The sequence below is a fragment of the Aquarana catesbeiana genome, linkage group LG04 (genome assembly GCF_042186555.1).
Source record: "Aquarana catesbeiana isolate 2022-GZ linkage group LG04, ASM4218655v1, whole genome shotgun sequence".
In the NCBI taxonomy this organism is placed as follows: domain Eukaryota; kingdom Metazoa; phylum Chordata; class Amphibia; order Anura; family Ranidae; genus Aquarana; species Aquarana catesbeiana.
The window spans coordinates 654455279-654481866 of NC_133327.1; positions in this window are offsets into that span (position 1 = coordinate 654455279).

The window sequence follows — 26588 nt, forward strand, 5'->3', positions numbered from 1 at the left end:
AACTCCTGTTAAAGTAGTTCAGTGTATTGTGACTATAGACATGGAATGATCAATGACCAATCTAGGCAATATCTGAAGGATCAGCGGGTGATCATTATGTAGATGAATAACAGAGACTTAAAAACCAAGTTGGGATGCTCAACACCTTTTTCAGGGCTATGCTAAATACATTTTCTAATTGTACCTCTCAGTAACATATTAACCCCTTCCCGCTGAATGTACGCAGATGTGCGGCCTCGGCTTTCGTGGGTTATACCGGGATGATGCCCGCAGCTGCAGGCATCATCCCGGTACTGTGTTTTAGAGCCGGCGATTGGCTTTCCAGGGATAACAACCGATGCGGCTAAAAGCCGCTCAGCTGTTATACCGGAGGAGCGGGAGGGGACGTCCCACCGGGAGGCCCGATCAACAATCCGCCGCCTCCGGTGGCTAGGGACAGGCTGGAACAAAGCCGTAAGTGGCTTTGTTCCAGTTTCCTAATTGTAAACACGTAAGCTACGTCATGACGTCACTTCTCGTTTACTCGGCTGCCAATGGCGCCGGTTTAAAAAAAATATACAGTATTCAGAATCACCGAAAACTGCCATCTGAATACTTTGAAGTGCAAAGAAGAGTATCTGTCACCACCTAATACTGTCACAAGGGATGTTTACTTTCCTTGTGACAGCAATAAAAGTGATCAAAAAATGTTTTTTTTTTAAACACAATTTATTAATATAAAAATAAATAAAATAAATAAGAAAAAAAAATTCTTAAAGCGCCCCCGTCGCCGCAAGCTCATGCAGCAAAGAAAACTAATATGGAAGTCGCGCCCGCATATGTAAACAGTGTTCACATCACACATGTGAGGTATCGCCGCAATCGTCAGAGCGAGAGCAATAATTCTAGCACTAGACCTCCTCTGTAACTCTAACCTGGTAACCATAAAAAAAATTTAAAGCATCGCCTATGGAGATTTTTAGGTACCGTAGTTTGTCGCCATTCCATAAGTGCGTGCAATTATGTTTGGTATCTATTTACTCGGCATAACATCTTTCACATTATACAAAAAATTGGGCTAACTTTACTGTTTGTTTTTTTTTAAATTCATGAAAGTGTCCCTTTTCCCAAAAAGTTGCATTTAAAACTCCGCTGCATATATATATTCTCTAGATTCTCTGCTAAAATATAGATATCTATCTATCTATCTATCTATCTATCTATCTATCTATCTATCTATCTATCTATCTATCTATCTATATATATATATATATATATATATATATATATATATATATATATATATATATAATGTTTGGGGGCTCTAAGTAATTTTCTAGCAAAAAATACGGATTTTAACTTGTAAACACCAAATGTCAAAAATAGGCTTAGTCACGAAAGGGTTAAAAGCGCATGACCTTATGAATGATTAGGCTTCAGTGAAGGCCTTGACAGTAAAATGTCCAGCCCTGGGACTCTACACTAGCCCAAAAGCCTGTGAAATCAGCAGCAATGTCCAGTATGCTGCCATATTCCAGCAATTTTAGTAATACTACTCTGACATAACACAAAACATACACTATATTACCAAAAATATTGGGACGCCTGCCTTTACACGCTCATTAACTTTAATGGCATCCCAGTCTTAGTCCGTAGGGTTCAATATTGAGTTGGACCATCCTTTGCAGCTATAACAGCTTCAACTCTTCTGGGAAGGCTGTCCACAAAGTTTAGCAGCGTGTCTATGGGAATCTTTGACTGTTCTTCCAGAAGTGCATTTGTGAGGTCAGGTACTGACGTTGGACAAGAGGGCCTGGCTCGCAGTCAAATTCATCTGAAAGGGGTTCTATTGGGTTGAGGTCAGAACTCAACTGTGCAGGCCAGTCAAGTTCCTCCACCTCAAACTCACTCTCCCATGTCTTTATGAACCTTGTTTGTGCACTGGTGTGCATTCATGTTGGAACAGGAAGGGGCCATCACCAAACTGTTCCCACAAAGTTGGGAGCATTAAATTCTGGAGCTAAAGCCCCATACACACTATCAGATTTTCTGCTGATTTTTTCCTTCAGATTTACCAAAACCATATAATATGAGGTAAAACCTTAGGAGTTTCATTGTGTATGCAATCAGGCAGGCCCTTGCACTACATGGTTTTGGTAAATCTGAAGACAAAAATAAGCAGAAATTCTGATAGTATGTATGGGGCTTAAGGGGCCAAGCCCAGCCACTGAAAAACAATCCCACACCAAAATCCTCCATTCACCAAATGATTTGGACTACTGTACAAAGCACGGTTCATAAAGACATGGATGAGTGAATTTGGTGTGGAGGAACGTGACTGGCCTGCACAGAGACTGACACTGAATGATCAGTGGTGTTTATCTTGGTTCTCAGTCTTAGAGCCGGCAGGGGACAGATGCACCATCAGAAGCTGCATCCACCTAGGTAAGTATGATTTCTAAAAAACAAAAAAATGTTATTATCTGTGTAGCACCATGGCGACTGCAGATCAAACAGAGGCTAAGATGGCAGTTTCCTTGGTTATAAAGTATAGGAGGGTATAGCTTTGTTTTCTAGGGAGATCCATTGAGGCGATCTATGAATTTGAGATAAGTGACTGGATGTCCTGAGTGTATTGGAGGTAGGACATCGGCTAACTGTTAAGAACATGAGATGGGTGAAGAGTTACACCTTATTTCTGCAAGATGGAGGTTTGTCCAGATTTTTTTTTTTTAAGTTTAGGAGACCTGCTCTCATCCCTTGCTTAATGTCACAGCCCTGGACCCTCTGTTTATGTGTGCTGTGTTATGTTTTTTTTTTGCCAATCTGCATCTGATGCATGAGCAAACAAACATTTGCTGGAATCCTGCTGCCCTCATGTCAGTAGGATAGAGTAATTCAGCTGTAGGAGTGAAATTCTAGTGGATTTTACTAGAGTACCCTGATACCAGCTCTCTGATTAGATGAGTAGTCACTTGTGCAGCAGAACTATCCTGCCCTTTCAGAACATCCCAAGGCAAGCTCATTTGCTATAAAGTTTGTGAATTTTCTAGTAGGTCCAGGCCAAATTCCCTTTTTTATTGAAAGAGCCCAGGTTATATTACTTTTGACAGGAAAGGGAACAGTAGCCAAAACTGTCATGGTAATTCTTTGAACTCTGAATCTGTTCTTTAGCTAAATAATGAGGTTACATTAACACAAATGTATAACAATAGAAAGATTAAAAAGCTGAAAAATATGCTCTTTGTTTGAATGATCTACAGGCTTTAAAAGTGTGTTTTGTACGAGTAAGTTGGGTAATGCACAGATATAGTCATTGTTTGTTAAGACTATAGCAACAAATAATAGAGCTTGCAGTTGTTCCTTTGTGCATTGACAAAGGAATTATTAGAGACATTAAAAATGCAAACATAAGCTTGTCAACATAGCAGGAATACATCGGAGGGGAGTTTGTACAGATGGCTTTGTTTCATGTTGAATCAAGTCACCTCGACTTCTGTAATTGGTGACTGACTCCTCGCCTTGATAGAAAGAGTGTTGACACATAGGGAAGACTGTACAGATACTCTACTTTAGGTCAGTTTCGGCAATTTGATGTGTTCAAGGAAAAAGTATTGGAAAAACTGGCTTCACCTGGCATATACCCAAAGCAATACATTAGGTAGACATCAGATTAAATTGCATATAACTAAACTTAGGAATTGTTTCTACGAGAGAACTCCCTATAGCACCAAAAGACCATACTGCTGAAGTGAACCAAGTGAGTTCAGTTACATAGTTAGTAAGGTTGAATAAAGACACCAGTCCATCCAGTTCAACCTGATTGAGTGAGGGTGTGTGTCTACAATTGTCCCTAACCCTGTACATCCCACACGCACATCAGTCCCTACTCTTAATCCAAGGTCCCCATTCATATACTAGGGCCAATTTTGGACAGAAGCCAATTAACCTACCAGCATGTCTTTGGAGTGTGGGAGGAAACCGGAGTACCCGGAGGAAACCCACGCAGGCACAGGGAGAACATGCAAACTCCAGGCAGGTAGTGTTGTAGTTGGGATTTGAACCAGCGACCCTTTTTACTGCTAGGCGAGAGTGCTACCCAATACACCACTGTGCCTCTCTATAAACCACTGTGCCGCCCTATACACCACTGTGCCGCCCTATCAGTCTGGTTGTAAAATAATTTGTCCAAATATGAGGGGACTCATGGCCCACAGTACCATACCATCAACATATAGATACCCTGTAAGTAATACATGGGGTTTCCCCTCTGTCATTCTCAATATTTGTGTTCATACTAGACCAATTAGGAATCCCTATATGTCATTGCAGATATATATTACACTCTTGTTCCTGATGAGTGATGCCAAGTCATGAAACGCGCCAAACCAAAAGATGTCGTGTTCTAAGATCAATCATGTGTTATTATATTATATAAATTTACTGTGGATTCCGTTCATGAACTATGAAATTATTATAATTTAACATGAGCCATTAGATGTCAGGTTCTAATATCAGTCAAGTGTTACTATTTTTCTTGTGGACTGTTTATGAACCTAATTTATATTATATATGTACCACAGATTTTGTTCTAGCAATTTTCATTCTTTTGTAATGATAGGGATTCGAACCATAGACTATGCAGGTACCTATTTTTGTATGTTTATATCTGAATTCTATTAATTATGAATTATTAACATGTGATACTGTGATATAGAGTCCCAGAATATTTTGTAGATATGTAGACTAATAAATACAATTTGTATTCAATATATAATATAATATATAATATATAATATAATATTTTGGCCCACCGCGTACCTAATGTTAATTTGTCCAAATAGCGCAGCAATTTGCACAAGGCTTTGAATCATACTCAGGACATAGGTAACAATTATCACCACCGCTGACATGCCAAGATGAGACTGTGTATATGGGCATAGCATATCCATATGTAGGCAGAGATATGTACCAATCCAATCAAAAAAAATAACTGTTAAATTTGATCTAGTGTGCAGTATTTAATCTTTTAGGAGTGGAGATGAGTTCAGAGCTGTAGTGGTCCCAGGGCTGGAGACTAGACAAATGATGCTTGGAGCAGTAATGTTTTAATTGCTGTAAATGTAAATTTGTATTCTTCTTCAAGCCTACCAAGACCCACTTAGATGTCCAATGTGACTCAACCAATTTGATAATTGTCTGTGTGCAGTTAACATGTCTTCCTATTTTCCTAGTAGAAGATCAGATAGGTCATGTCCTTGGTTCTCCATTCCATCGCCACTAATAATAAATCCATCTAGTCCAGGAGCACTTGGAAGGTGGAACCGAGGAACATCTATAGCTCATTTATAGCTCAAAAAAAGAAACTTCAGCTGTAATTTATTTTAGGCACAGTGTATCTCCTGGGATGAATCCAATAGTCATTCGTAATCACATTCAAGATGTCTGCGTAAAGTCCTAAATCCAACCATGACAAATTTCCTACACCTATGCATACAAGATTTACAGACTGAGATTAAATATTTTGATGTGTTAACATCCTAATGTTCTAAATGGTTGCATGACATCTTATCCCTGTGTCTTTGTTGAACCAGTTTTATAAATAAACATAACCAGTACAATACAAGAACATAACAAACTACAAAGTCCACATAAAAACGACAAAACACTCTTTTAAATATGATGTCTGGAGCTACCATATGTCTGGTAGCTCTTTCTTGGCACTGGGAATATTATTTATTGGACTCACATTTAATGGGAATGTGATTCTTTTAGCTGTTTTTTGCATTTCACACATAGAAGGAAACATTGGGTGGGAATTATAGTCAAAACAAATTCTGTCTCAAGGTGTGCATTGTATGTTTAACTTTGTCTTCAAATGTCTTTGAAACTCTACTATACTTCATCTAGAATGCTGAACCTTTGTTGCCTGAGTTTTTGAGCAACTGAAAAAGACTTCCTTATAGAAATTATTAGCCTAAATTCAGAGCTACTGAACGCAGGAGGGGGGGAGTATTGGGGGGGGGGGGTGTAGGTAAAAATAAGATAAACCTTTTTTGTTTTCACAGATTTTATTAGTTCATTTATTTTACATGAATTTGTTTTTGTACATTTATGCTTGTGCTTCCCTATAGGAATACAGCAGTATATATGTAAAGATGTGAGAGGTCTCTTTTATTTGAGAACAGGGCCTGGAAGAACTTTGTTGTAAGTTGTAAAGAGAAGTTCACTATTCTGAGGAGGAGATGGGATCTTTGCACACCTGGGAGTGAGAAATGTGTATTTCCTTACAGTACTGTGGTGTAAGAGCAGTTTGCATGGCTTAAGCAATAGGACAGTTGGACCTCATGTAGTCTGTTGACAGTGGGATGCCTTGCTCATTAAGGATGCCCTCACACTGGCAGTTTTAACCATGCCCAGGCATGGCTCACCTCCTTGTTCCGGTTCATTTGTGTAGTATGATTGTTCCAAACGGTTAAGGGTACCATGTCCTGGATTACTCAGAAGAGGTGGTCCTGGGTATGGTTCACTTTTGGTCTGGTACGGATTGCTTCAGTTTTCATGGCTTAAGCTAATAGAAAGAATGGACCTCAGGTAGTCTATTGACAGTGGGATTCTTTACTCATTAAGGATGCACTCACAGTGGCAGTTGTAACCATGCCCAAGCATGATTCACCTCTTTGGCCTAGTTTGTTTGTGTAGAATGAGTGTTCCAAACGGTTCTCAGGGGACGGTTGAGGGTACCATGCCCAGGACTACTCAGAAGAGGTGGTCCTGGGCATGGTTCACTCTTGATCTGGAACAGTTTGCTTCATTGTCAGTGCAAACTGTGCCTGAGTACAGAACCATCCACAGAGCACTGATCATTGTGGTCTGGTTGGCAGGGGTGATGATGTAAGCATGCCCAGGAACACTTGCTTATAGCCCATTGTGAGTGCAGACCAACAGGGTAGGGAGGACAATCAAAATTGGGCATTATTCATAAGAAAGAGCTTGGGAGAGTCTGTGGTAGTAAAACAGTCTTCAAGTCCTTAAGCTTGACCCAAAAGGTTGGCTATTCATCCAGTTTGTTTTGTTATCGACAAGATTGAGGACTTTCTTGTCCAGGAACTGATTTCTAATATGAACAAATTGTTAATAAAAATATTTGCTTCTGTAAACTTTGAGTCCAGCCACTACAAGTGTTTGTGCTCATTTTGGTGGTTTGTGGTACAGACTGTAAATCAGGAATATGCAATTATTGGACCTCCAGCTGTTGCAGAACTACAAGTCCCATGAGGCATAGCAAGACTCTGACAGCCATAAGCATAACACCCAGAGGCAGAAGCATGATGGGACTTGTAGTTTTGCAACAGCCTGAGGTCCGCTACTTGCATATCCATGCTGTAAATGTTTTTTAGTCTGGGTCAGAGTGTGCATATATTGAATATATAACTGCATAAAGAATTAGTAGTGAATGGTTAAAAATCCTGACTTTTCATCCAAATGTCCTTTAATATTTACCCTAAGACCCAGTACTCTGATTTTATCTTCAACATATACTACTAAACTCTAAGTTGCCATCTTCATGTTTCTTCATTGGCCAGTCTGTTACCCGCATTCTCGATATACGCATTCTCAATACAAAAATATACAAAACAAATTTTTACATTTGTGTTTGGAGAGAGTTAACTTCAATTCCTGTCCTATGGACACAACAGGAAGTGAGAAAATCTCTCCAAATTAGAAGAAAACCCCTTAAAGAAAGTGAATTTCAGGACACAGACAGTAGTAAAAACCCTGAGAAAGGTTCTGATCCCCTCCCCACTCTATTGAACTAAAGATAAAGTTATAGCTTTAAATACACTTCAAATAATATAAACTATAAAAGGTTGGATATATTGAAATATTAAATCAATCTATCTATCTATCTATCTATCTATCTATCTATCTATCTATCTATCTATCTATCTATCTATCTATCTATCTATCTATCTATCTATCTATCTATCTATCTATCTATTCTATCATTATTCTGCCTTCCCATATATCATCTCCTTGTCTCTCTCGTAGTTCTTTATACACTCTTAAAATAATTTGGCAAGAGAACTTTGAAGGTCTACAAGTCTCACGTCAATATATCAACTTTTTCCAATGAATGTATTTATACTCAGAAACAAAACTGCACGTAACTTAATGAAGGTTATTTGTGGTCACATACGAGCTCAGTATGTAATAGTCCCACTTCCAGCACTCTCGGCTTCTGGGGTGTACACCCATCAATTATCTGCAGTTCCTCTTTTTTTCTAACTTGCAAAACACCTGACAATGTCTGACATCAAAAGAGTGCAGCGTGGCTGCAATTTGTGCCAAACCTTTGACAGGCCAAAAGGAGCAGATGGCAAACTGAAAAAAGAAATACATCTCTGAGATATGAGTTGGACACTTCCAATTAGAGGAGGCATTGACATCTTTTGAAATGGAAAACACACCTTGACTAAACCGAAGCAAGGAGTGTCAAGTTCTTTGCAGAATGATAATAGCAACATAGGAACATCTTATTCTCCAGTTTGGGATATCAGAGATTATGGCTCCTTGCTAAATGGAATGTATTGTTGATTTGGTATCACTAAAAGATACAGCAATTTTTTAATTCAGTTCATTCCTTTTAATGGTGAAATGGTACAAAATGTATCAATTATACTTATATCTTTAAAGTGGCTGAGGGTGCTCCATATTGAGAATCTGTAGATCTCATAATACAGTAAAACCTTGGATTGCAAGCATAATTTGTTCCGCAAGCATGCTTGTAATCCAAAGCACTTGTATATCAAAGTAAATTTCCCCATAAGAAATAATAGGAACTCAGATGATTCGTTCCACAACCATTTATTCATAGGTCTTTCAGTTTATAGTCCATATAAAAAGATTATAGCAATGTGATAGGTTGTGTAGCCATAAAATATCCATCCACAAATGGCAGCCTCCACAAGCAGATTAGAAGCAAAATCCAGCAAGAGCTACAGAGTATAAAAGAGAAGAGAGGCACCTTTAAGTGTAGCAATATGGTTAAATTTCATGACGTGCTTGCGCACAAAACATGTTGGGAGGGGCCTACACACTGACACCATTGCCGCTGTGTCCTTGTGCTGGGAACGATGGCCATCTTTTTGCCGGTTTTCCATGAGGTTTTCCCCTGTTATCTACCACTCTGAATAAGATGATGCCAAGCTCCAGGATGTCGATACAATGGCTTGTTTTCTGGTGAGTGCATAGAATGGTGAAGGGATATTACATCTAAGGAGCACTGTGTATCACTTTGGATTTTCAAGGCTATGATTATATGCTGTTTTATCTTCACTCTCTGGTGAGTGTTTTGGCACAACACACTGTCACAGTGGTTTTTTGAAACCTAGCAAAGACTTTTTTTCCTAACAGGATTGATACATTTGGGACTATTTTCATTCTTTCATTTTATATATGGACATTTCACTTAATACCTTTTAGCGCTGCATGTCTGTTGTTATTAGATGAAAAAATAAATGTAATAATATGCACACCATTAGGGTGCAAGCATTTTAAGAGCTCTCCTCATAGTGTAAGTGTACATGGTTAAAATCAGATTTAGGACTTCACAAACAAGGGATTTCCCGGGACACTTACCAGCCAGCCTGCAAAACCACTGAATTGACCCTCTCTAACAATTTATGTTAAAAACAGAGGGTATTATTTGCACACATTTGCAAATATATGCGTAAGCTGCAGTGCCCACGTCAAAGCTTGGTAAACTGCAGTCCTAACGCTATAAACTTCCATGAGTCTTGTAAGTAGGGGCACATATAGCAGTAGGATAGATTAAGGGAGGGTGCCCACACTTCATTAAAGGCACGGGGATGCATGTAATGCCCATCAAGGGCAAAACAGCAGCAAAGGCATCCAGTGCGTCTCTGCATCCAATTAAACCAACCGTACAAAAAAAAGGGCAACCACCCCAACCTATAACTAGCCTTTGCAATAAGGTGCATATGGAAGGGCAACATTGGTCAAATTCAGGACTTGATTCAAATATTGAATAGAAATAAGCACAGTGCACCACCAACCAGTGGCTCACACATACTGTTGGCCAGTTCTACTTGCCTGTGGTCTTCACACTAGGGTGTCCCTTTACGAAACTGTGAAAAGCGGTGATCCCGAGGATCACCACTGATCACAGTCCATAAACAGTTTATGAAACAGAGATAATTGGGGGAGAACATGTTTGAACATGTTCTCCCGCCGATGATCTCCACACACAGAGAATCCTCATTGACTGACACAGAAACGGCCAGTTTATGAAGCTGCGATCTCAGCACTTCACTGGCGATCTGAGTCAAAATTCACACTCTCCAATTCACCAGCTCAGAGGTGGAGAATCGGGGAGTGAAGAGAGAATCTGGGGGGAACTGAGGGGGAAGGAGGAAGATTATTAACTTCCCTCTACCTCGATCAGACCCCCCAAGATGGTAACCCTGTCCCCCTGTCATATTTAGGTGTATATATATATATATATATATATATATATAATATATATAATGTGTATGTATATATATATATATATATATATATATATAATGTGTGTGTGTGTGTGTGTATATATATATATATATATATATATATATATATTATGTAGGGGGACCACGCCATCTGTCCATGTACTGAGCAGTGATAATTTATCACTGCTTAATAAACGGACACCTCAGTGTTTCAGTGATTTTCTGGTACTGTAATCTCGTAAAGTCTCACAAGATTCCAGTATCAGGGGCCGTTCTCCACTGTTTGAAGCGTTTGTAGATGGCTTCACTCCTCCATCTATCTACATCTATCTTTCGATCTACAAAGCTTCATAAACTGACATCCAAAGGAGAACGATCTCCTCTGAGAATCCGGGAGAATGAAGCTGTGACATTTTTTCACTGCTTCATAAACGGACACCTAGGTGGTGAAAGTAAATTATGCTTTTAAGCTAAATATACACTGGCCATGTATGGGAATAATATTTTCATCTCTAGGTTATCTTAATGTCATGAAGGGCTTTCATTTTCAGGCATTCTTTGTTATAGTGTGACAATGCTCTATCCTTGTCTACCAACTGTCCTCCTGTGTTGCCACTCCAGCATAGTGTGGACTACAAGTTGTAGTTTCAACACACATATATAAGCATGGTTCACTGTTGTCACAATGAGGAAACCCACGCTGAGAAAGGCCATGCAGCCGTTGCTGGAGTCTATCTGAATCGGATTTGGTTGTGCAGCACCACCCCTAGTATAGGATGCTAGGTAAATTAAGTTTTTGGCTTACTCTGAAATGAGAGAAGCAGTAATCATTCAACTTGGTCTGATTATGGTTTCACAGGCTGGGAGTTTGATTATTTCCCCCTGCCTTTGAGAAAAGAAGACCCCTTGTATATTTTTATAAAACAACTGCCTCTAATCCTTACCTGCTGTTAACTACTAAATATAGTGTTATAGACCATTTCCATACATTACTACATAGACCACTTAAGAGGGAAAAGAATAAATAAATAAATATATAAAATGAAGAAAAAATAATAAAAAAATTATAATAAATAATAATAAAAAATAAAAATTGAAGGAAGAACACTTACATTGCTTTTTAACTATTTTTGGAGCTACCTCGTGGGCCCCAGCTTTGAGACTTTACCTATTCTGAGGTATCTTATGGCTCCCAGCTGTGAGAGCTAGACTGTGTTGCCTTTTTCAAAGAGCATAATAGCCTCAGTCAATTGAGCTTAAAGCTGGCTACACATTATACAATTTTCTGGTACAATTTTCCTTTAGATTTACCAAAACCGTATAATATGAGGTCAAACCTAAACACTCAAATTGCATGCAATCAGACCGGCCCCTGGACTACATAGTTGTAGGTAAATCTAAAGGAAATTGAACAAAAAAAAAATTGTATAATTTTAGCGTTTGGCGAATCCCATACCCCCTTTTCCTTCAATTGTTAACATTTCTTCAGCAATAAAACCTTCCATAGGCTGTTTAATGAAGTTGGAGTGAATGGACTGTTGCTTGTGTGACTGGCAACCACTGTACTACATAGGAAGAACCTGTCCAAGCCTCAGCGGCTTGAGAGGTAGCGCTACAGTTGCAAAAACACTGAAGAAGATCAGCAGCTCTGAGATGTAACAAAGGATAAAAAAAAAGTAAAAAATTTTTAAAAAATAGCAATTGTTTACGATACAAAAAGCTCTAGCACAGCTATGCTTTGCATCTACCTATTTATTCTTAAATATTAATGCAGTGATGCTTAAAAAAAACATAAAACCAATTGTAAATTGTAGTTAATTGGTTTTAAGAAGTTTTTTTGTAACAGGTGTTATTTTTCTATGGTCGTGCTGTATTTCTCATTGTAAATGAACAGTTTTTTCAGCTACATTTACAGTTTATTTTATTACACCATGTTGTTCTGCAGAGATTAATTGAGATTCCTTCGTTGTAAATGGATCACCGCACTGTAATTATATTCTGGTAAAAACCTAATGGAAATTCCAGGAACTCTACATGTTGCTCTTATGCCTCAGCCATGTACCAGCGGCCCATCTATTGTCTCTGTGAGCCGGGGCTGAACATTCCACGGACACCGGGCGCTATTACACAAGAGGGGAACAAAGTGTATCTGTGACTAGAACAGCAAAGTTCCAGCAATAGAAGCAGACAAGGCTCCAGGCAAGCCTTTGGCTGCTTCTGGAAAATGGATTTTGAGAAAAAAAAAAGTTATAGTTATAATCAAAAAGAAAAAAAAAATGTAAACAGAATTAAAATAGACTTCTTTCCCAAATATGAAATCTTTTTGATCTTTCATTTAGCACTTTATATCTGAACTAACCCTTTAGATCATATAAGCTTAAAATATAAAATGTTGTTACGAAAAGTTAAAGACATAAAAAAATAATTAAAGCACAATAAAAAATTAAAGCATAATAAATCAGAATAAGCATAAAAAAGTTCACTTTTACTTACATTTAGCACTTTATATCTAAAATAACCCTTTAAGTCATATAAACTGTTGTTACAAAAAGTTAAAGACATAAAAAATAATTAAAGCATAATAAATCTGAATAAGCATAAAAAAAGTTCACTTTTACTTACAACTTCTAAACCCAAAATCAAAATAAATCAAAAATTTTATATACAGCATCTTACCAATCTTTACATTTGGTGGCTGCATTTGTCTTTCCTTTATTCTCTCCAGGTAAACCGGCCGGTACATCTGTTATTTTTCAGCTTCCTTTACAGTGGCAAACAACCCCCCCCCCCCAGGTCCGCACTCACCCCTCCACCACCGGGCCTTTCTCGGCTTCTCCTCCTCGCCAACCCGATCCTCCTCCTGTCCTGATTGGCCCAGGAGGAGAAGTCGGAAAACAATAGCGAATATACATTGCTCTGCACCCCGAGCCCAACCTTTTCCAAGCCAATTAGGCTCAGGCTCTAATCATGTGGCTTGAGAGAAAAAAAACTCATAGAAACCTATGAATCCAGTGCCCTATATGCATACCCGCAAGCAAACTAGGGGGGGGTGGCGCGCAGACTAGGGGGGCAGCACCCCTGCACCCCTTATGAACCAACCTCTCCTGTTCCTTTAACTGCTTGCCGACTACTGACTGTCAATTGACGGCCAGGCGGGGTGGCTTTCGTTGCACCTTCCCGGGCCACCAGGGGGCGCGTACGCGCTGCCGCCAGCACTCGAGCACGCCCGCCGTGTCACTGCCGTGCCGCGATGTCCGCCGGGCACCCACGATTGCCCGGTAACACAGCAGGACCGTGGATCTGTGTGTGTAAACACACAGATCCAGGTCCTGTCAGAGGAGAGGAGACCGATGGTGTGTTCTCAGTACAGAGGAACACCGATCGGTCTCCTCCCCTTGTGAGTCCCCTCCCCCTACAGTTAGAAACACTCCCTAGGAAACATAATTAACCCCTCGATCACCAGCTAGTGTTAACCCCTTCTCTGCCAGTTACATTTATACAGTAATCAATGCATTTTTATAGCACCAATCGCTGTATAAATGTGAATGGTCCCAAAAATGTGTCAAAAGTCTGCGATTTGTCGCAATATCGCAGTCACGATAAAAAATGCAGATCGCCGCCATTACTAGTAAAAAAAAATGATAATAATAAAAATGCTATAAATCTATCCCCTATTTTGTAGACGCTATAACTTTTGCGCAAACCAATCAATATACGCTTATTGTGATTTTTTTTACCAAAAATATGTGGAAGAATACATATCGGCCTAAACTGAGGAAAAAATTTGTTTAAAAAAAAAAAAATGGATATTTATTATAGCAAAAAGTAAAAAACATTGTGTTTTTTTTCGAACTTGTCACTCTTCTTTTGTTTATAGCGCAAAAAATAAAAGCGTCAGAGGTGATCAAATACCACCAAAAGAAAGCTCTATTTGTGGGGAAAAAATGATATTATTATATTATTATATTATTATTTCATATTATTATTATATTACTATTTCAGTGTTGCATGACCGCGTAATTGTCATTCAAAGTGTGACAGCGCTGAAAGCTGAAAAATGGCTTGGGCAGGAAGGGGGTGAAAATGTCCAGTATTGAGGTGTTTAAGAAGGCTGTCTAGAAAAAGTAGTACTTAAGGTTTCTTTGGACACAGTTGAACTGCATTTCTAGCATCTCCACCCCACCGCCAAGCAGAAAAAATAGTGTTGCGATTAAGTGCTGAGGAGAGTGTGAAACGCGTCAATCTGTTCATGTTGTTTTCCCCATTGTTTCTAGGTACTGTTTTTACTAGAAGATATAAAGGTAGATCTTGGAGTGTACCTGTCCAGAGTCTTCCTTTCATATCATAGCAGACAGAGGTGTACACATGCTGCAGTAATGATGCTTTGCATGGCAAGAACTGATCAGACCTGTAATTGCCCAGTCATTGCCGCACCAGCATACCGCAACTGGTTACAGGGCGTTTGTGGAGCTTCTCTATTCGACTGAATGGGACGGGTTCAGAGATGGCACTGCTGGCCAAACATGACTTATTCAAGCAGCAAATATCCCACAATAACTTGCAATGCATGCAACTGCGGCATGTTGGTGCAGCAGTTATGGGGTTAAAACATCACATTGCCTCCTTACCACCTGCCTAACACCTCTGAGGCCTATTTAGAGGCTCAGCAGTTTAGACACAAGCTTTAGAGGGTTGAGGCAAACCATTTACCGTTGACAGGGCTGCTCACAATGATCAGCTTTTATTTATTTAACCACTTAAGGACTGCCCAACATACATATACTGCGCGGGGCAGCCCTTAAAGGGTTTGTAAAGGCAGAAGGTTTTTTTTATCTTAATGCATTCTGTACATTCTATACAAGATAAAAAACCTTTTGTGTGTAGCAGCCCCCCTCAGCCCCCCTAATTACTTACCTGAGCCCCTCTCTCTCCAGCGATGTCCATGAATGTCTAAACCATCCAAGACACTCCTCTTGATTGGCTGAGACACAGCAGCAGCGCCATTGGCTCCCACGGCTGTCAATCAAAGTCAGTCAGCCAATTAGAGGAGAGAGGGGGCAGGGCTGGGTCGGGGCTCCGTGTCTGAATGGACACAGGGAGTTGTGACTCAGCTCGGGTGCCCCCATAGCAAGCTGCTTGCTGTGGGGGCACTCAACAGGAGGGAGGGGCCAGGATCACGGAAGAGGGACCCAAAAAGAGAAGGATCCAGGCTGCTCTGTGCAAAACCAACTGTACGGAGCAGGTAAGTAGAACATGTTTGTTTTTGTTTTTTTGAAAACGAGACTTTAAAATCACTTTAAATCACATACCTGTACATGATTTTTTTCAAGAGCTCTGGGGCACACGGCACGCATGCACTGCCGAAGTCCTGCTCCACCTGTGATTGGACACAGCAGGAGCCACTCAGTGGGTCGTTAACAGGAGAGGTAGAACGGTGGTCTTCCTATGTAAACAAGGCAGATTTCTGTTCTTTGAGGGAGGAAAATTGAGATCTTGTGTTTTTGCTAAGCAGAAACATGGATCTCTGTTTTTCTCCAGTCACAGCATTCCCCCCCACAGTTAGAAAGCACTCCCTAGGAGTGCACTTAACCCTTTGATCACCCCTGATGTTAACCCCTTCTCTGCCAGTGTCATTTATACAGTGACAATGCTGTTTTTTTTAGCCCTGATCACTGTATTGGTGTCACTGGTCCCCAAAAAGTGTCACTTAGTGTCAGATTTGTCCGCTGCAATGTCGCAGTCTCACTAAAAATCGCTGATCGCCACCATTGCTAGTAAAAACAATAAAAAAAATTAAAAGTCCATAAAGCTATCCCATAGTTTGTAGACGCTATAACTTTTGCGCAAACCAATCAATATACGCTTATTTTTTTACCAAAAATATGTAGAAGTATACATATTGGCCTAAATTAATGAATAAATGTGATTTTTTTAATTTTTTATTGTATGTGTTTTATAGCAGAAAGTAAAAAATATTGTTTCTTTTTCAAAATTGTCGGTCTTTTTTGTTTATAGCACACAAGTGGTTAACTAATGTGGGGTGCACACTATGAGAAATCAATCAATATACGCTTATTTGGGTTTTTTCCAAAAATATGTAGCAGAACACATATTGGCCTAAACTGATAAAGAAATTAATTTTTTTACATTTTTTAATGTTTTTTTTTTATGGCATAAAGTAAAAAATATTGGCTAATTTTTCAAAATTGTTGTTTTTTTTATTATAGTGCAAAAAAAATAAAACACAGAGGTGATCAAATACCACCAAAAGAAAGCTCTATTTGTGCGGAAAAAGGACATTCATTTTTTTTTGGGTGCAGCGCCGCACGACCGCACAATCGTCAGTTAAAATAACGCAGTGCCCCGTCGCAAAAAGTGGCCTGGTCATAAAAGGGGGTAAAACCTTTTGGGGCTGAAGCGGTTAAAAGTCTTATATGTTAGTCAGGCTAACAAAAGTAAAATATCTGTGATTTTTTTCTGGATGTATTGGAGTGCGATATCTGACATTTTTTTTTTTTTTGCCCTGTAGGATTGTCCCTGGGTCAGTAAGTGATTCTTCATTTTCTAAGGAGAAAGGAGAAAACCACTTTACATCTAAACCACCTTACATCCATCAGCTGGATCATGGGGAAGATTACAGCAGGACTTTGAGAATGGGTTGATCCCCCCCCCCCCCCAAAGTCTTCAGCGATACCCCGAGGCATACAGCAAGGTGTCTTCCTCATCATGCGGATTGCATATCTCACTCCCCATTCTTTGTCATTCAGAAAATCCCTTTAATAAACATTTATTTGCACGCAAATGTTTTTATTGTTCTTGGGACGTGGAATTCTCTTAATTATTTTATGAACTCCACACCCACAGAAGTTCTCATTTGCAGGTTTAATTTGACAGCTTGCATTGCGTAATATTGACAGATATATTTCTGAACATTTTATACTTTTGGCTGAGCTTAAAATATTTCCACTTAATTGTACCGTTTTCCAAACAGTGAATGACATTCTTAGTGAATTGATTTATTTATTTATTTGGCTTGATAAGCAGGAAAATGTCAGACTCATTTGTGGGGGAAAAAATAAATATTACAATAGGCTCTGAAAGTTTGCTCAGACGTATGAAGATTTGACCACCGAATGACGTCTGTGTAGGGCCAACTTGAGCATTAAAAAAATGTAGCTGAGATCAAACATGTCTTTTTTATTTATCATGGGGGAATCTAGGATGGAAAAGGACCTGGGGGTCCTAGTAGATGATAGGCTCAGCAATAGCATGCAATGCCAAGCTGCTGCTAACAAGGCAAACAGAATAGTGGTATGCATTAAAAGGGGGATTAAATCCAGAGATAAAATGATAATTTTCCCGCTCTACGAGACTCTGGTCCGGCCGCACCTAGAGTATGCTGTCCAGTTCTGGGCACCAGTCCTCAGGAAGGATGTACTGGAAATGGAGCGAGTACAAAGAAAGGCAACAAAGCTAATAAAGGGTCTGGAGGATATTAGTTATAAGTAGGGATGGGCCGTTCGGGATGGTGTTCACCATGTTCAGTTCACATCCAAAACATGCGAACAGGCAAAAAAATTGCAAAAAAATTGTTCGAGCACGCGAACACCGTTAAAGTCTATGGGACACGAACACGAAGTGCTAATTTTAAAGGTTAATATGCATGGTATCGTCATAAAAAATGTTTGGGGACCTGGGTCCTGCCCCAGGGGACATGTATCAATGCAAAAAAAAGTTTTAAAATGGCAGTTTTTTCGGGAGCAGTGATTTTAATAATGCTTAGTGAAAACAATAAAAGTGAAATATTCCTTTAAATTTCTTACCTGGGGGGTGTCTATAGTATGCCTGTGAAGTAGCACATGTTTTCCATGTTTATAACAGTCCGAGAGCAAAATGACATTTCTATAGGAAAACAAAATCATTTAAAAGTACCAGCGCTAGTGCCGGCTATTAATGAATTGTCGGTCCCAACAATACACATAAAAGTCATTAAAAGTAATTGAAAAATAAAACAAAAAAATGCGTGGGGGTCCCCCACAATTCCATTACCAGGCCCTTCAGGTCTGGTAAGGATATTAAGGGGAACTCCGCGCCAAAATTTTTTTAAAAATGGTGTGGGGTTCCCCCAAAAATCCAAACCAGACCCTTCAGGTCTGGTATGGATTTTAAGGGGAACTTTGTGCCAAAATTAAAAAAAAAATGGTGTGGGGTTCCCCCAAAAATCCACACCAGACCCTTATCCGAGCACACAACCTGGCAGGCCGCAGGAAAAGGGGGGGCGAGAGAGCGCCCCCCCTCCTTAACCGTACCAGGCCACATGCCCTCAACATGGGGAGGATGTCCCCATGTTGATAGGGACAAGGGCCTCGTCCCCACAACCCTTGCCCAGTGGTTGTGGGGGTCTGCGGGTGGGGGGCTTACCGGAATCTGGAAGCCTCCTTTAACAAAGGGGACACCCAGATCCTGCCCCCCCCCATGTGAATTGGTAAGGGGTACATTGTACACCTACCATTTCACAAAAAGAAAGTGTCAAAAGGTTAAAAAACCACAGGAGACGGCTTGGGACAAGTCCTTTATTAAAAATAAAAAAATAAAAAATAAAAAGAGATTCCAGCGATGTAATCCAATAAATCCATGCTCCTACTCCAGCGATGTAATCCAATTCTCGATCTCCAGTGATGGGTGATCTCCGGCGACTCCAGCGAGGAACACGCAAAGGATCCTGCCTCCACCGGAGGCACCCAGCCAATGATGCAGCGCCAGCTTGACAGCTCTTATGTAGCTGAAGGCGGGGCCACCCGTCACCTGACCCCATCCCCCTCTGACAAGGGGAAATTCCGGGGTTTCCCAGTAACGTGTACGGGTGACCCCGCCCCCCCCCTCTGATGCAACTAAGGTAAGTGGTTTTCTCCTTTCTCCTTAGAAAATGAAGGATCACTTACTGACCCAGGGATAATCCTACAGGGCAAAAAAAAAATGTCAGATATCGCACTCCCACACCTCCAGAAAAAATCACAGATATTTTACTTTTGTTGACCTGACTAACATATAACACCTTTAACCACTTCAGCCCCAAAAGGTTTTACCCCCTTTTATGATCAGGCCATTTTTTGGCTGGGTGCCTCCGGTGGAGGCAGGATCCTGTGCAAGTTCCTCGCTGGAGTCGCTGGAGATCATCCATCGCTGGAGATCATCCATCGCTGGAGATCGAGAATTGGATTACATCGCTGGAGTAGGAGCATGGATTTATTGGATTACATCGCTGGAATCTCTTTTTTATTTTTTCATTTTTAATAAAGGACTTGTCCCAAGCCGTCTCCTGTGGTTTTTTAACATTTTGACACTTTCTTTTTGTGAAATGGTAGGGGTACAATGTACCCCTTACCAATTCACATGGGGGGGGCCGTGATCTGGGTGTCCCTTTTGTTAAAGGGGGCTTCCAGATTCCAATAACCCCCCCGCCCTCAGACTCCCACAACCACCGGGCAAGGGTTGTGGGGATGAGGCCCTTGTCCCCATCAACATGGGGACATCCTCCCAATGTTGAGGGCATGTGGCCTGGTACGGTTCAGGAGGGGGGGCGCTCTCTCGTCCCCCCCTCTTTTCCTGCGGCCTGCCAGGTTGCGTGCTCGGATAAGAGTCTGGTATGGATTTTGGGGGGAACCCCACACCATTTTTTTTTTTAATTTTGGCGCAGAGTTCCCCTTAATATCCATACCTGAAGGGCCTGGTAATGGAATTTTGGGGGACCCCCACGCTATTTTTTTTTTGAATGACTTTCAATGACTTTTATGTGTATTGTCGGGACCGACAATTCATTAATAGCCGGCACTAGCGCTAGTAAACTAGCACACTTTTTTTTTCCTTTAGAAATGTAATTTTGCTCTCGGACTGTTATAATTACAGGAAACATGCGCTACTTTACAGGCATACTATAGACACCCCCAGGTACGAAATTTAAAGGAATATTTCACTTTTATTGTTTCACTTTAAGCATTATTAAAATCACTGCTCTCAAAAAAACAGTCGTTTTTAAAACCCAGGTCCCCAAACACTTTTTATGACAACAACTTGCATATTAACCTTTAAAATTAGCACTTTAGATTTTTCCCATAGACTTTTAAAGGGTGTTCCGCGGCTTTTCGAATTTGCCGCAAACCCCCCCAAATTGTTCGCTATTCGGTGAACAGGCGAACAGCCAATGTTCGAGTCGAACTCATGTTCGACTCGAACAGATAGCCCATCCAAAGTTATGAGGAAAGGTTGCGAGCACTGAACTTATTCTATCTGGAGAAGAGACGCTTGAGAGGGGATATGATTTCAATATACAAATATCGTACTGGTGACCCCACAATAGGGATAAAACTTTTTTGCGTAAGGGAGATTAACAAGAAACATGGCCACTCATTAAAATGAGAAGAAAATAGGTTTACCTTAAACTACGCAGAGGGTTCTTTACTGTAAGAGCGGCAAGGACGTGAAATTCCCTTTCACAGGCAGTGGTCTCAGCGGGGGGCATCGATAGCTTCAAGAAACTATTAGATAAGCACCTGAATGACCACAACATACAGGGATATACAATGTAATACTGACGTATAATCACACACATAGGTTGGGCTTGATGGACTTGTGTCTTTTTTCGACCTCACCTTCTATGTAACTATGTAACTATCATGTCTGTATGGCCCTGGTGGCCAGTTGCAAGGACAAGGATTTACACCCCTAATGGCCATTTGATAGGGCAAAGATTCATACCATAAGTGGCCACTGGCCAGCTACAAGAGCAGAGATTCATACAGGGGCGGATCCAGGGGGGGGCAAGGGGGCAATTGCCACCCCCGAGAAATCTGTTGCAGCCTGGCCGGGCAGGTGAGCTCCGCGGGCGGCTCCGCCGCGAGTGGCTCCGAGAGCGAGAGCGGGCGGCTCCACCACGGCCGAATAAGAGAGCGGGTGGCTCTGCGGGAGTGTCGGGCAGCTCCATGTGAGGGCGGGCAGGCAGGCGGGAGAGAGAGCGGATTGGCCGGGCGGCTCCGTGTGTGGATGGGCGGGTGAGACTGAGGCTGAGCAGGCTAGGTGTGTGTGTGGGGGTGGCTGGTCAATCAGCGAGCCGACGGGCAGGGGAGCAGAGAGATTACATCATCTCTCACCGCCCCCACATCTCTGCATTAACTTCCGCCCTCACTGTGCAGGTAGCGTGGGCAGCAGGGAGATTACATTATCTCTCTGTTGCCTGTCTCTGGGACAAGGAAACAAGAAACAAGCAAAACACCACCTTACCTGGCACATGACAATCCACATCTGGTGGCAAGTGACAATTCGCATCTAGTGGCAGATGACGTGGCAAGTGACAATCCGCATCTAGTGGCAGATGAGGTGGCAAGTGACAATCCGCATCTAGTGGCAGATGACGTGGCAAGTGACAATCCGCAATGTGTGGCATATGACGTGGCAAGTGACAATACGCAATGTATGGCATATGACGTGGCAAGTGACAATCCGCAATGTGTGGCATATGACGTGGCAAGTGACAATCAGTATCTAGTGGCAATTGATGTGGCAAGTGACAATCCGCAATGTGTGGCATATGACGTGGTAAATGACAATCTGCATCCAGTGGCAGGTGACGTGGCAAGTCCAATCCACAAGGTGTGGCAATTGACAATCCGCATCTAGTGGCAGCTGATGTAGCAAGTGACAATCCGCAACATGTGGCAGGTGTCAATCTGCATCTGGTGGCAGGCAAGTGACAATCCACAAAATGTGCAGGCGACGGTGGCAGGTGACACGCTCGGGGTTCCCACTGATTCTGCATTATGGTGAGTTGAATGATTTAATTTTATATTACAATGTAATAATAGAAATAATGCGCTTCAATCATCTGACACCATAACAACCATGGTGCTGGGATGATTAAAGCACCAACAACAGCCATTTCCCCGATAAATTGTCCGCAAAAAAAATGTATATTTCTGGCAGTGCCCCTCCCGAGACTAGGCTCTGGATCCGCCCCTGGATTCAATTACCTTTTGGCCATTTGTAAGAGCAGAAATGTATACTCCTAGTGGCCAGTTGTAAGAGCAAGATTCGTACTTCTAGTGGCCATTTTCAAGGGCTGAGATTCACTTCCTAGAGGCCAGTTGCTAAGGCAGAGATTCTTACCCCTAATAGCCAGTTGTAAGAGCAGAGATTCATACTCCTAGTAGTCAGTTGCATGGGCAGGGGATTCATAGCCCTAATGGTCAGTTGCAAAAGCAGTGATTCATAGTCTAGTGGCCAGTTGAAAGGGCAGAGATGGATACTCCTTGTGGCTAGTTGCAAGAGCACTGATTCATACCCTTAGTGGCAAGTTACAAGGGCAGAGATCATATTCCTAGTGGCCATTTGCAAGGGCAGAGGTTCATACCCCTTGTTGCCACTTGCAAGAGTAGGGATTCATACCCCTAGTGGACAGTTTGAAGGATAGAGATTCATACCCCTACTAGAGGCCAGTAGTATGTAATAACATAAAAACTTAGCTGAGGTGGCTAAAACTGGCCACATTAGTCCTTTTATTTTATTGTGTCTGCATACCCCTAGTGGACAGTTGCAAGGGAGACATTTATACCCCTAGTGGACAGTTGAAATGGCATTCATGCCCTTAAGTGGCTATTTGATAGGGCAGAGATTCATATAATAAGTGACCAACTACAAAAGCAGAAATTCATATACCTTTTGGCGATTCCTAAGAGCAGAAATTTATAGTCCTAGTGGCCAGTTGCAAGGTGGCAGAGATTTACACCCCTAGAGGACAGTTGTAAGAGCAGAGATTCCCACTTCTAGTGGCCATTTTCAAGGACTGAGATTCACCCCCTAGAGGCCAGCTGCTACGGCAGAGATTCATACCCCTAATGGCCAGTTGTAAGAGCAGGTATTCATACTCCTAGTACTCAGTTGAATGGCCAGGGATTCATACCCCTAATGGTCAGTTGCAAAAGCAGTGATTCATACCCCTAGTGGCCAGTTGCAATTATAGAGATTCATACCCTTGGTGGCCAGTTGGAAGGGCAGAGATTCATACCCCTAGTGGCCATTTGCAAGGGCAGAGATCATACTCCTAGTGGCCAGTTGCAAGGGCAGAGATTCATACCTCTTGTTGCCAAATGCAAAAGTAGTGATTCATACGCTCAGTGGCCAGTTGGAAGGGCAGTGATTTATACCCCTAATGACCAGTTGCAAGAACGGATATTCATACCCCTGTGGTCAGTTGCAAGAAAAGATATTCATACCCCTGTGGTCAGTTGCAAGAGCAGTGATTCATCCCCCAGTGGCCAGTTGCAAGGGCAGGGATTCATACTCCTAGTGGTCAATTACATAGTTAGGTTGAAAAAAAGTTCAGCTGCAAGGGCAGAGATTCATAACATAAAATTTTAGCTAAGATGGCTAAAACTGACCAAATGAGTCCTTTTTAATTATTGTGTCCGCATACAACTAGTGGACAGTTGCAGAGGAGGAAATTTATACTCCTAGTGGAGGCTTTTTTTTTTTGACTGGCTTGTCTCAACTGTGCTGCAAGTCATGTATGCTGCTAGGTAATGTAGGGTTGTAAATACAAAGTTAGTTTAGTAGAAGGGACACACACTTATGGTCACTGAGCTGAAAAACCAACTTTACTTAGGCCATACAACGATGCTGCCAAGCCCTGCCTATAGAACCAACCCATTGTTATGTGGCTCACCCTTACAAGCTTCTTCTCTACAGTTGGGACTTGACAGCATTTCTGTAAGATCGGGTTTTAAGCCTTGTGACTTCATCAGTGTGCAAACCTTTTACTTCTTGACCACATGGTTACTGGAGTGATGGCATGGTGGCCCCTAATTCACTGGTGGCTAAAGGGGAGATGAACTTTTGGTGTGGTGCCACCTCTCTTGAATTTGACAAATGCAGTTAGGGTTCTTTAAAATTAGTACTTCCCCATTCCAGGAAAAATATGTTCCTTTTTTTTTTTTTAAAGGAACCTTTTAGGAAAGAAATGAGCCCTGTGGTATGCAGCCAACAGCCAGTTATAAAAATAAAGCATGTGCCCCCAAGTCTGCCAGTGCCCTGTTTAATATTACAGTGCATAACCAATATTCTCTTGTATTCTGGGCTCCATCCTTAAAGCGTTTGTTACCCCAAAACTTCATATTCCTGACATGTGCCTGCTGTACCATGTACTTGTATGAGAAAGTCTCCTGTTCTCTTTGTATTGCTTCCTTTATGTGAAATCCCTCGTGTTCTGCTAGTCCCTCTGCTTTCCTATTAAATACTGACCACTCTAAGCAGGAGAGCACACTGTGGTCAGTTCTCTAGCTATGCTGGGAACTCCGCTTGTTCTCCTCCAATAATCAGACTTGTCCTAACACGCCCCCGCTGTGCAGCCATTCACTGGAAAGCTGCTGGGAAACTCAGTGTGCTGCTGTTACTCCTCCCCCAGCTCTTATGCAGCTGAGAACAGAGGGAATATGATCACTTATTAAAAAAAGGGAAAAAAGGTATTCATAATGTATTTTTATATTTATACAAAAAGGATTGCCTTTTATTTAGATTTTAAACTGAATGAGTTGTTTTACAAGGTGATCGTTTTACAGTTACTTTAACCACCTCCCGCCAGAGCTATAGCCAAAAGACGGCCACAGTGCAGGCCTTAATTGCTGGGAGGGTGTCCATGTACGTCCTCCCAAGAATGTGCCGCCTGCACGCCCCCTGCAGGGCGCGCGCGGCGCGCTCTGTGATCAGCGAGTCAATGAGACTCGGCTGATCACAGATCAGAGTAAGCTTCTGTCAGAGGGACAAACACGGAGAGCCACTGCTCCTATGCAGTGCCCACCAGTGCCACCTACCAGTGCATATAAGTGTTGCCTATCAGTGCCCACCAGTGCCACCTATCAATGCCCACCAGTGCCACCTATCAGTGCCCATCAGTGTTGCCAATCAGTGCCCATCAGTGCCACCTATCAGTGCCGCCTATCAGTGTCACCTACCAGTGCCTATCAGTGCTCATCAGTGCCACCTATCGGTGCCCTTCAGTGCCACCTATTAGTGCCCATCAGTGCAGCCTATCAGTGCCCATCAGTGCCACCTATCAGTGCCACCTATCAGTGCCCATCAGTGCTACCTATCAGTGCCCATCAGTGCAGCCTCATCAGCACACATCAATGAAGGAGAAAAAGTACATGTTTTCAAAATTTTACAAAAAACTATTAAACTTTTTTTGGGCGGGGGGGGTTTCAAAATTTTCGGTCTTTTTTCTTTTTATCAGCAAAAAATAAAAAACCCAGAAGTGATTAAATACCACCAAAAGAAAGCTCCATTGGTGTGCAAAAAATGATAAAAAGTTAATTTGGGTACAGTGTAGCATGACCGCGCAATTGTCATTCAAAATGTGACAGCTCTGAAAGCTGAAAAATTGGTCAGGACAGGAAGGGGGAGAAAGTCCCCAGTAAGCAAGTGGTTAAGCCGGTCACTTGACCTTTGCTGTAGCATTGGCCCCTCGTCTCCTATCAGGGGACCCAGGGGGATGGACCTTCAGACAGACTCACCCAATCAGCAGTTCTTTCTAAAACATGGATCTTTCCCTTCTGCAAAGAGCACACGACCACCATTGCTTTGACATCGTAGGGCCATTCGGAGTACCATTTTCTGCATGAATTATCTCACCTTCATTCAAACCAGACAATTTCTCTCTATTATGGCAATGCAGCTACAATCCAAAAACATACAAGTCAATTATACGACTTCCGCTTTATCCAGCCCTACTGTTTATGCGTGCTCGCCTGACTGTGACATTAGATTGTGAGCTCCACTGGAGCAGGGATTCCTTGCGAACGCCTCTATGTACTGTGCAACACGTCAGCACTCCATAAAAGAATAAAGTGAATAGAAATTTCCTATAGAATAACTTGCCATATTTTATCCTCTTACCATAATATCAGAAATACCTTGATGGATCCTCCATAGAACAGGAATAAGTATGTGCTAATCTCAGCCTAAGCCAGGGCTAGGAAATGTCTTTTCTTTATGTATATGAACTCTCAAACACACAACTCGGAGGGACAAACAAATTTATCCTGCCTGATCGGA